This window comes from Ochotona curzoniae, unplaced genomic scaffold (assembly GCF_017591425.1).
Source record: "Ochotona curzoniae isolate NIBS_2020 unplaced genomic scaffold, NIBS_Ocur_1.0 contig_3643, whole genome shotgun sequence".
Taxonomy (NCBI): Eukaryota; Metazoa; Chordata; class Mammalia; order Lagomorpha; family Ochotonidae; genus Ochotona; species Ochotona curzoniae.
In genome coordinates this window covers 4,820,977-4,833,194 of record NW_024465933.1, presented here as the reverse complement: position 1 = coordinate 4,833,194, position 12,218 = coordinate 4,820,977, and the positions used below count along the sequence as shown (strand labels likewise).

Sequence of the window (12,218 nt, the reverse complement as noted above, 5' to 3'; positions counted from 1 at the left end):
TGTAGCATATGCCATTCCATCTACATGTGCTATAGCATATCTAGAATAGCACCTTGAATAAATACTATGCACAGACCTCTGGGGTTGCTTGGGAATGAACCCTAATATTCACACTATTTGAATATTACTAATTTGAACAAGTTTCTCCAATATCCTGTTTTTTGAGTTCTTCACATGCATTTTGAAGAGAGCAGCAGCTTCCTCACAGCATTTTAACAAGAACTGAGTGCCTGGCCTAGCAAAAGCCTTATGAATATGGCTGTTACATCATCATGGTCATTACAGTTTAACAGGTGTCAGCCAATCATTTGTATAAATTGCTTTGTCACTCTTTCTCCAATTAGATTTAAGTATTAAAACATCAGAGCTCTGCATTTAATTGCCTTTCCCTAGAATCTTTTTCGAATTATAAAAACAAAAAAGCAGAGCCATCACAGGGGTGGGGGCGAGGGAGAGAAGCACTGCTGTCATTGTCATTCATGTCAGTACAGCATGGGCCATGCTCAGTCAGGGTCCCTATTGCAGACCTACAACACCGATGCATGAACATCAGGAGCCTGAAAAACACCATCTCTTCTCGGAGTATATATGTCCCTGCAAGTCTTAACATCACTGAAAACTTATGCCACAACCAGGTGTCAGTGCAAGTGGCACAAATTAGGATCCAGAGTACTGTTTAGAATGATTTGTAGGACAAATATTTGCCACAGCAATGAAGATGCCATTTAGGATGTGTGACCAAGTGCCTTGGCTGAGTCTTGGTTTAGCTTCCAATTCCAGCTACCTTCTAATATGCTTGCTGAGTGACAGAATGGGATGGATGATTTGAGAAACTGGGTCTCTGCTATCCAATGGGAAACTTGAATTGAGTTCTGGGTTCCTGACTTTAGCCTTGCTTGGTCTCTGCTAATGGATGCATTTAGGGAATAAATGGTCAGTTAGGGGATCTCTCAATAGATATGGATATAGACATTCTTTGTTTCAAACAAACATAAATATTAGAGTCAGTTGTTTGCCCACTAAAACACTAAAGCCCTTAGCTTGGAGAAGGCATCTATGTATAAGGACCATCTGTATTTGCTTTCACCTACTGCATGTCCCATAGGCGCATCCAATACAAAGAATCACTCCCAGGACATTCAGAGATCATGAAATGTCTTTTGAGAAACAGGAGGAACCAAATAGGCTTGTCACTATCAGCTAAGTCTTGTGTTAGTGATCAATGCCAAGAACCAAAGCCAGCAGATTTCGCACATTGCGGTTGCTTCCCCTGTGTCTGGATTTCCTCTTGAGAATAAGAGGAGTGATCGCCACACTGTATTGACACGAAGACCAAGTGAAATCGTCATTAGCCCCACAAAGTTGTTAGTTACTGTCTTCGATGTTTCTCAGTAATTGTCTTAGAATTGAGTTTACCAATCATTTTAATGATAAAATATGTGCAGTAGCTTCCTCTTGCTTTTATTAGTCTCTTTCCTGGTTAAAAATCTTCCAAGCCCTCAAAGAAGACCTAATTATGAAACAAAAACACTGAAAAATATAGCTCATGCATATATTAGTGTGTATTACGTATTTCGTGTATTTTTGATGTTGCTTCTATGAGGAAAAGATAGAGCAGAGGAGGAAGAGAAAAATATTTCCAAGGTAGTAAGTATTTGTAAGTGGGGTGAGTGCCTTGTGCAATCATTAAGATGACACTTGGGACTCTTGTTCTGTACACATTCCTGGCTTGGAGTCCTAGCTCTGCTCCCAAATCCAGCTTATTGCTAATACATAAGACACACAAGCTGTGAGGCAGTAGGTGATGGCTCAAGTAATGGGTACCATATAGCCACACGGGACACCTATCCTGAGCCCTGAGTGCCTGGATTCAGCCCAGACCAGACCTGGCTAATACAGACATTGGGAAAAGGAACCAGTGGATGGGAGATTCTTTGTCTCTGTCTCCCTTTCTCTCTCTCTCTCTAACTGAAATGAAAATGGATAAGTAAAACCGTTTGCAAATATGGTTCACATCTTTCAGAGATGTCATTTGAATATAGATACAGGAAGTCATTTAGTTAACTGCCAATAAAAATCACAAAGATAACCCATTTAATATGTGATCTCTTCGGGTGCTCGTTTGCAGTTAGTAAACAGATGTCTAGGCAGCAGCTAAACATCTCAATCCTGGCTTGAAGAAGAATACAGAATGCTGAAGTGCGGGGTGTGTAATTAAATATAAATAGAATATATTAGTCATAATTTAAAAATTTTAACATGGCACAATCTGAAAAGATGTATGATCAGAGAATGCAAAGCCTCGAGTAGTAGAAAGCATTGTTTACTCAGCCAAAATGTCGACATCAAGTGACATGTAGGCTAGTTTATAAAGAAATACAATGTTTTTGAAAAATAAAATAAGTGTACATGTCCCTTTGTTCACTTCTAACCCCCTGGCAATTCTTATGCTTGCATTTCCGGGCAATGATCTTTCACCATTGGCTTAAAGCAATTTGTCCCCTTTCTTACACCAAGACCAAGCTGATCTAGTTATAATTTTTAAACAATAAATTAACTTTTATCACTGATGCATGAATTTGGCAAACCGAGAAATGTCAGTATTCCATTGGCATCATTTTCTTTATCCAAGCTTACCAGAGAGGGGTCACTAATTCTATTTTGAATAACAGACGAAAGAATTTTATTGAATCTCTTCAGCACAAATAAGAAATGTGCTTATTTAAAAGCACTTGAAACTTTATGAAAATTGAAATGCATCGCTTCCATGATGTTTAATTTACTCAATTCTCTTACAACCTCTTTCTCACAGGATAGGCATGGCGATGTCATACGCAATAGGTTAGATTATAAAACCAGAATTCTTCACATTTTTAGCTCTGGGCATTATCTGTGTAGCTACAGGAAATGAATTTCTCTTGACCTCAGAGTGATGATCCACATGTATAAACAGTGTCAGAAACAAGTTCATCTGGTTCTTACAAGGGTTATGTAAGCGAAGGTAAACACAAGCCCTTAACAGAGACCTCAACAATTGCAAAAGCCTATTAGTGCAATTGCAGCAATTATCAACATAGACAGCCCTCAGATAAGCTAGCCAGGCTCCCTGGAGAAGAAAAAAAAATGTGTGTTCTGCATGTTTGTATCCCTTATAACACCTGGCAGAGAATCTTAATTAATGCAAAATATTAGTGGAAATTGGGACGTTAACTTCTATTATCAATTCCATACAGTAGCATCTGGATGAATACTTTCTTGCTGCTTCACGTAACCCTCAAACAAGAACTTCAACGCAGTAAATAATAAGTCCATGTCTCGCAGTGTGTTTTCCATGGACAAATCTCTCACCCTGTGTGTGTGTGTGTGTGTGTGTTTCTCTCCTGTTGGGACAATCATTGGCAGAAATGTTCAGCTTGTACATCCAGTTTCCTCTACAGAACCATGACTGTAGCTCAACCATGCCACTTGTAAATATCAATTTAGGAAAAATCTTTAAACACATGAAAAAAATTTTTAAAAGGAGTGAAAATCCTGATAGCCATTCTGGAAAATATTTTGGCAGCTTTTTACAGGCAAAACATGCACTTATCACAAAATGTAACAGCCTCACTACTAACTACTTACCCAAGTGGAATGAGAGCATATGTTCACTGGATCAGTAACTGACCAGATAAGCCAACCACAGCATACCCATGCAGTGGAACATTACAGCAAATGGGCAAACAAAAAACTGGCACACATCACAGCCATCAAACGCAAGCAGATTTTGCTGAGTGGAAGAGCCCAGTCTTAAATAATTACACACCCCGTAATTGCACTTATGTGACAATCTGGAAGAAGAACACCTCTAGGAACATAGAACTGATCAGTGACTGATGAGATCAAGGGCAGTGTTGTATCTATAAAGGAGTCTCATGATAGACTTCTTTGTCCTGTATCTGTGGTGATTACAGGAAGCCATGTACATGGAAAACCACATTATGCAAGAGTGAACTTATTGTACATAGTTTTTTAAATTAAAAATAAAATTTAAGCGAATAAGAGATGCCTCTTTTGGGGAAGGTAACCAATTAAAAGAGCATTATCATATATATTAACTCATAAATATTGCAAGATTGGGCAGCTCTCCAAGATCCACACTAAAAGTAACCCAGACACTAGAAATTATAGAAGGCCATTGAAGAAAGCAACATAATGAGGTCTTAATGAATGTTCTGACTAGTGGATGAGCCCTGGAGTTTGATTTTTTTAAAAAAGCTTTATTTCTTGGGCCCGGCGCGGTGGCGCAAGTGGTTAAGTCCTCGCCTTGCACGCCCGGGATCCCATATGGGCGCCGGTTCTAATCCCGGCAGCCCCGCTTCCCTTCCAGCTCCCTGCCTGTGGCCTGGGAAGGCAGTTGAGGACGGCCCAAAGCTTTGGGACCCTGCACCCGTGTGGGAGACCCGGAAGAGGCTCCTGGCTTCGGATCGGCATAGTATCGACCCGTTGCGGCTCACTTGGGGAGTGAATCATCGGATGGAAGATCTTCCTCTCTGTATCTCCTCTCTGTATATCCGCCTTTCCAATGAAAAAATAATAATAAAAATAAATCTTTAAAAAAAAAAAAAAAAAGCTTTATTTCTTTTCACTTGAAAGGCAGACTAACAGAGAAGGAGAGACGGACAGATCTTCTATCCATTGGTTCACTCCCCAACTGGTCACAGTGGCTGGATACAGGCCCATGCGGAATGAGAGGCCAGAAACCTCATTCTGGTCCATGACCTTGGCTATTTCAGCATGAGAAGACACAAGACCATACGAGAAGGTTGAGTATTCAGTGCCCAAACATAAATAGTGCTGCAAAAATGCAAAGGAGCTGGAAGGAGCTAAATCTCTATCTGTATATGAGGAAATCCCAAAGAGAACGAGAATAGCAGCCAAGTAGGTAGCCTCCTTGTTCTGTTAGATTATCTGTGAGCCTGACACTGTCCTTTAGAACCTGTAGATTCTCTTCTGCTTGGTGGTGGTGGGGGGGATGGCGGGGGTTACTAAACCATAAGCAATTGATTTCATATAATAACTCATGCTCCACCTTATTGACCCGTGAGAATATCTAATGACCCCGAATTTTGTAGGACAATTGAATCCAATGTGTTAAGAAGGTTTTTGGAGCCTCTGTGGATTTTACTATAGCCTCCCATGTCTGTCGAACCATAAGAGTGAGAATTAAAATGGATCTTTACAGAATGAGAGATGCCAGCAAGCACTCAGAGGCTACTGTCCATGGAGCACCCTACTCTGGGTCTTTGTAAGAGTGGAATGTCCCCTGAAAGAATGTAGTATTTTGAAATTTCACATGGATACCATTTATGTTGTGTCATGATCTCAACAAAAACTCCAGTAAGGACCTTAAAGTTAGGATCAATAGAGAGGAAGTCATTTGTGTTGTATTTGGGGAGTGTCAAGTATAAAAAAGGTAATTCAGGTGCCAGCGTTGTGACCCTAGTGTGTAAGGCCAAAGGCTGTGATGCCAGCATTCCATGTGGGTGCTGGCTTGAAATCCAGCTGCTTCACTTTCAATTCAGCTTCCCTGGTAATGTGCCTGGAAAGCAGTGATAGATGGATCAACTGCTTGGGCCCTGTCACCCATGTGAGAAATCTAGGATAAGCTCTTGGTGCCTGGGTTCAGATTGACTCAGCTCTAGGCATTAAAGTCAACTGGGGAGTGACCCAGTGGATAAAAGATCTCTCCTTCCTATGCCCTCATGCTCTCTGTTTGCCTCGGCTTCTGTAGCAGTACCTTTCAAATAAATAAAGCTTTGGGGATAAAGAGGAGAACCCAGTTCCAGTGAGAGAAGGTGCCTCAAGGATTCTCTTTGGAAAGTATCTCCCAGACTAGCCGTTGCTTTCTCTGGATTTTTTGGATTTTAGACCTTGTGTCAGTAACGGGAAAAGTCTTCCCCAGAAAATTCCATTTTTCCCTGGCTATATTATTCCAAGATTGTGCTTTCTGCTCCTGCAGGCATGACAATTAGAATTGTATAAGCAAATCATGCTTCCAGAGAGCTGAGAGATAACGTGCCATGAGCAAGAGTTAGAAACCCTTCACCTTAACTATTGCAGTGGATCGGTATATGTGAAGGGGCTGGCTGTGCAACAGACACTGGCACACTTTGTAAGCACTCAGTCCTTTGGACTTGAAGACCTAGCTCCTAAGATCCCCATACCACGTGACCCTTGTAGGATTTGTTTCTTTGTTTGTACAGCTTGGTGCTACAGCGGTAAGAGTCTTGTTAGAGAACTTAGAGAAGCTGCCCCACAAAGAGTATTCCTTTATGTGGCTGAGACAGAGGAACGTGTCTCTGTCCGCATTTCTGTGGCACTGCAGCTTTAAGTGAGGTTGCTGATCTATGACATTTAAAGCAACAAAGCCACACCAGGATCCTTTGACAAGTGAGATTTGTTTGACAGAAATTGATAGAATTATCAGGGAGACTGTTGGTTCAAGGGAACTCTCGGTCTATCCTTTTTCAAGGAATAGATCCAAAATTTGAGTAATTTTTATCCCGAGCCAGCTGTGTGATAGGATAAGACAGAGTACCTCTGTAAACAGTATGAGTCAGGCAGATTGTAAATGGGATTCAGGCCAATGAAGACTGGCTAAGCATCAGTACTGTTAGTAAGAATAAGCAGGTGAACAAGAAGATACCAAGAACAGGTAGCATCATCAGCAGGGTTATTCCTCTAATACTTGTGGCTGCATAATTGGAATGAGGGATAAAAAGCTAAGCATGTGAGTGTACAACATATCTATTTATCATTTTTAAAGAGGAGTTTGAGTCCTCCATAGGGTCAACAAGAGTATCTGTTTTCCTTTGATATCTTCAAAGTAGCAATTGTACTGCAATTAAAAGTATTTACAAAATCCCAAAGACATACTTCGTGAAACTGGTTCAAATTATCTTTTTTTCCCCTGCCATTGGCTTTTGCTCCAAGGATCACAGCTAAGAAATACTGTATGAAATAAAAATACGATTGGGTTCAGAAAAGTACTCCACTGTTTGAATGTCCAATTTGTAGTATTTACAGAAACTTTAGTTAATTTGCAGGTCAGCCTCAAGTGCCCTAAAATGCAGAGATCACTCAGTTTACAAGCACACAACGAGCTGAATGCAGTGAGGAGAGAACCCCTACCCTCCCCTGCCCAAAACCTGCATCTCTCACAGCACTTGATAATTAGTTATTACTGGTAAAACAAAATACAACAGCAACAACAAATCCCTGTTAATCACTAAGGTAAATCAATTCTCAAGTGATCCACAGCATCACAGAGAAATGCAGTTGGCCCTGATCTCATCCGGATTTCCATTTTAACCTCATCCAAAAATTTCATAGTGCTTCTTACCTTCTGTCACAGTCCTGCTTCACCAAAAATCACTCCTTTTCCTATATCCATTGATTAACAAACACAGCCATACTTTAAAATAATGAAACAAAGCTACATATCTTCCTAAATTAACTCCGAGGAAATCATTCTCAATTACTGCCTATATTTAAAATTAGACAGAATCGAAACACCCAAGGGATTAATAGTATATTTCTTTATTCTTGATTAGGTTTGAGTCATTGAGCTATTTTTTTACTTTTGAGGTCATGACCATTTCAATATTATGGCATAACGTGTCATACAAATATGTAACAAGAAAATAAGTAACAGGCTTATGATATAACAGCAACAGTAACATGATATAAAATCATTTACCTTTTAAAGAATTTAGCGAGCCTGGCGCGGTGGCACAGTGGTTAAGGTCCAAAGCCTTGCACGCCCGGGATCCCATATGGGCGCCGGTTCTATCCTGGCAGCCCCGCTTCCCTTCCAGCTCCCTGCCTGTGGCCTGGGAAAGCAGTCGAGGATGGCCCAAAGCCTTGGGACCCTGCACCCGCGTGGGAGACCTGGAAGAGTCTTCTGGCTTCGGATTGGCATAGCATTGGCCGTTGCGCTCACTTAGGGAGTGAATCATCAGACGGAAGATCTTCCTCTCTGTCTCTCCTCTCTGTATATCCGCCTTTCCAATGAAAAAAATAATAATAATAATAAAAATAAATCTTTTAAAAAAAAAGAATTTAGCAACCTAGACAAACCCAGGGTGGTTTACATTTACACTAGGGAGGCTACCTTCTATTATCTTCCTATTTTTGATAATGCAGATTGTTGGGGAAACTGTGAAGAAGTAACTGATTGCAGGCAATGTTTTTCTCCAATCCACCTTCCCTTTTTCTCCAACCCTTCCCTGTTGCTTATAAGCTTTGAAGAGCATAGAGTACCAGTCGAAAGTGGAATGATGGAGACTGCTCTAAGAATAAGAGCTAGCTGAGCAATTGAGATAAATTGAATTACCTTTTAGGGTCCCTCCATCCAAATCTCTGACAATGAGGGAACTGAGTAGGGAGAATCTTGGTTAGCACTAAGACTCCAGGATTGATCTTTGGGACTCCTACAACTCTGGGTGGTTTCTCTGACCATTGTTGGAGCACCTTTGTAACCTGGTCAGAGCTGTGACTCACTTACATCCAGGGTTTTCTGACCTGCTGCGTTGCGAGTAAAGCACCTTGAGAGGATGTTTCTGATATGCATCAAAGCTATAGATCCCAGGATAATTCAATGAAGATGGATTTCATGGGAATCTTCTTCAGATGCCACTTGTATATAATTGCTTATTATCATTCTTTCCCTCTATACTTTTCCTTCCTTGGGTTCCAGGGAGAAGGCGCCTCTGGTTTAGAGGATTGTCATTGACTGTGAGTTTACACATTCTCCCCATTACTTGTCCTTTGGGAGTCCCTTCTGGTGACCAGTCACTGGGCCATGTGTAACATTTGTCTCTTCCCAAGTAGAAAGTCTGACGAAAAGCTTTAAGGACTTTCTATTGACTTGAGGTAGGAAGATGATTTTTTCTCTCCTCATATTGGAGGCATCTTGAGGGTTGGAAACTACAATGTCAGGATGGGAAAACTCCAACATTGCTTTGAGTGAGGGTTGCCCAAATCTGTGTTTATGCAGCTCCAGTTAACTAAATGGACTGAATCAAGGGTTATTCAAAAACAAACATAATTGGAAGCTGGAGTGTAAGAAAATCATCCCTTAAATCTGAAGCTGCAAACCATTTCGTTACTTCCAGAATTTGAGACAGTAAAGTCTGAGTGTTAGGGACTACAGGTTAATGGAGATTCCGATCTCATGAAAGAGACTAAGATCCTCTACCAAAGCTTCCACTTTCTATTAGGTTTTGCATTCCCAGGGTTACTGTTTTGTGGTCCTACTAATCCTTGTGACTGTAAGTTGCTATTATAGCTCTTAAACCTTTTGGGTGTCTGGTTTAAAGGGTACTAGCTTTGGTGAAGAAAAGATAAGGAATGCTTAAGATGGGTCTCTGCCAACTGGCCACTTACTGCTCAAGCAATAGTTCCATGGTTTTCTCAAATCTCTGAGTTTATATCTGGTTCAACAGGGTTGCATAAAGATTGCCTTGGGGTCATAAGGATAATGGTTCTCACTGAGGCTAAAAAGTCCTGTTTAGAAGGGGAATGGAAATTTCCAGTATGAACAAGATTTGTAATATATAATTTTAATAGTATTTTCTTTTAAAATGACATTGGGCTTGTGGGGAACATTAGGATATTTTTGCTTTCATAGTGCATGACAGAACTTTAAAGAAAGAAGTGGGGAGGGGGAGGGAAGCTCATTTCTATTTTCATTCATGTCTCCATCCTTAACTGTGCAGTGGCATTTGAAAACAAGCTGTCAAATCCAACATTTTTTAGTCTGTTGAACAAGTCAGATATGCCTTGCTTAATGAGCACTGGTGACTCATAATTTTATTTCCAAATTATGAGACTTATCCAGTCTATTCCCAGTAATATTGAAAATCCACTTTAAAATATATCTGAGTATATTCAGACCTCCATCTCTTCCAGGAGAAAAAATAGCAGGATTATAAGAAGAGAAAGTTTTCACCTGAGTTGTAGAGAACCCCATAGGCTGGTACTTTAAACGGAGGTTGTCTATGAACCAGAGAGTCCTTTTTGAGTCAAAAAGTTCATTGAAAGTGAATCAAAACAAAAACACTAATATCAAAACATACAAGTAGCCTTCAAAAATTCGTGAGAAGTGGTATTATGAAAAAAGTGCACACATGCACATTTGCAGTCATTCAAATGAGAAGAGGTCTTTTTTATGCAAGCTGAAGAGTTGTAAGAGTAATTCTGCCTGCTCATACTTCAAATATGACTGACACATTAAAGGCAAATTTGCCAATGTGCTTGACATGACCTTTCCCTAGTTACATCTTCCCTAGTAGGAATATTATTTTCACTGATTCATGCTCATATTTTTAAAGATTTATTTTATTTTTATTGGAAAGTCAGATATACAGAGAGGAAGATCTTCTGTCCAATGATTCACTCCCCAAGTGACCACAATGGCCAGAGTTGAGCCAATCCGAAGCTAGGAGTCAGGAACTTCCTCCAGGTCTCCCACAGGGGTGCAGGATTCCAAGGCTTTGGGCTATCCTTCACTGCTTTCCCAGGCTATAAGAAGGGACCTGGATGGGAGGCAGGGCTACGGGGATTAGAACCAGCATCCTTATGGGATGAGGACTTTAGCCTCCAGGCCACTGCACAGGGTCCAAGCCATTTTTTAAGCTATTTATTTTTAACCTATGTGGAACAGCTGGTGAAATTCCCGTATGATAATTACAATTCCACCTCGCACTGTACTGCTAGAACCTTGTAGAAAACATTTAATATTTCGTAATCACATTTGCTTATTTACAAATGGTTCTTAACTATAAGCCCCACCATTAGAAATTCCCTGAGCCTATGGAAATGTATCATGAAAAATAGTTTTTAAAAAATAATAATAAAAAGAAGAGGCTGCCCGGCCCCGCCAGCTTCTCAGATTATGGCCAACCTGGAGCACACATTCATCGCTAACAAGCAGCTGGCCTGGTGGGCGAGATGATCAAGCCCTTCGAGCAGAAGGGATTCTTGGTGGCCGGGAAGTCCTTTGGGCCTCCGAGGAGCACCTGAAGCAGCTCTACATTGACCTCAAGGATTGCCTGTTCTTCCCGGGTGATATACAGGTGCTCGGGGCCTGTGGTGGCCATGATCGGGGAGGGGCTGAACGTGATAGAAGACAGGCCGATTGGTGCTCGGGGAGACCAACTCTGCCGACTCCAAACCGGACACCATCCGCGGGGACTTCTGCACTCAGGTTGGCAGGAGCATTATTCGTGGCAGTGACTCGGTGAAAAGTGCTGATAAGGAAATCCTGTGCTTTAACCCGAAGAACTAGTTAACTATAAGTTCTGTGCTCACGCCTGAGTCTATGAGTGAGCTGGAGCCTGGGCAGGGGTCCCTACCTGCACAGCGCTTCATTCCACAGCCTCGAAAGTTACAGTATCCAATATTTCTTTCCTAAAGCCTATTCACCAATAAGACTTTGGGACCCAGGGGGGAAAAGAAGAAGAAGAAAATAAATCCTGGTTGTGGAGGTTAAGATAGAGCAAAGCATTCATTTTTTTTTTTAGTCTTTCCAAAAAGTTCTAATATTTTCTTAGATTGGTTTGACTCTCCCTTCCAACATTCATGCTGAAATATAATTGCCTCTGTAAAGGGTCTTAATAAATGACACCCTTTATGGGTGTTAAAGTCAAAAGGGTTCTGCTGTATAAACATATTAATATAAAGTCATAATAATAAACACATTAATGCTGTCATCAAGGGCATGGGTTATATAGTGTGGAGTGAGCTCCTGATCAAAGAATGTCTATCCCACTTCTTCCGGTTCTTGCCCTGCCTGTTTCAAATGGGCTTCGTTCCCCTCAGCCATGTTGCCATCACAGGCAAATCCCAGCAGATGCAGTTCCCTCAATCTTGAACTTCCCACCCACCAGAACCATGAACTAAAGAAATGTGTGAATATGATTTTGCCAGTGTTCACTATTCTGTTACAGTAGAATAAAAAATCAACATGAATAACACACTCATCTCTTCCCTTCTCCAGATGGGAACAACAAAGTATGTAATTACTGACCACAGCAATCAGTAACCAAATGATTTATTGTCAAGCTTTCCAAAATGTCAATCAGTGCTTATTGCTACATTCTTCTCACAACTTCTCAAAACTTTGCAATATCTTCTACACATCATTTTTCTCATTTTCTCTCTTCTTTTATCAT

At 40.8% G+C, this 12,218-nt stretch overlaps 1 protein-coding gene and 1 pseudogene across 1 annotated transcript in view; both read left to right on the top strand.

Annotated features, from left to right (window-relative positions):
- The window catches only part of LOC121158159 (SPHK1 interactor, AKAP domain containing), a 125,553-nt gene that overhangs the window by 53,853 nt on the left and 59,482 nt on the right, over positions 1–12,218 (top strand). The gene's annotated exons all lie outside the window — the stretch shown is intronic.
- Positions 10,940–11,373, top strand: LOC121158172 (annotated as a pseudogene).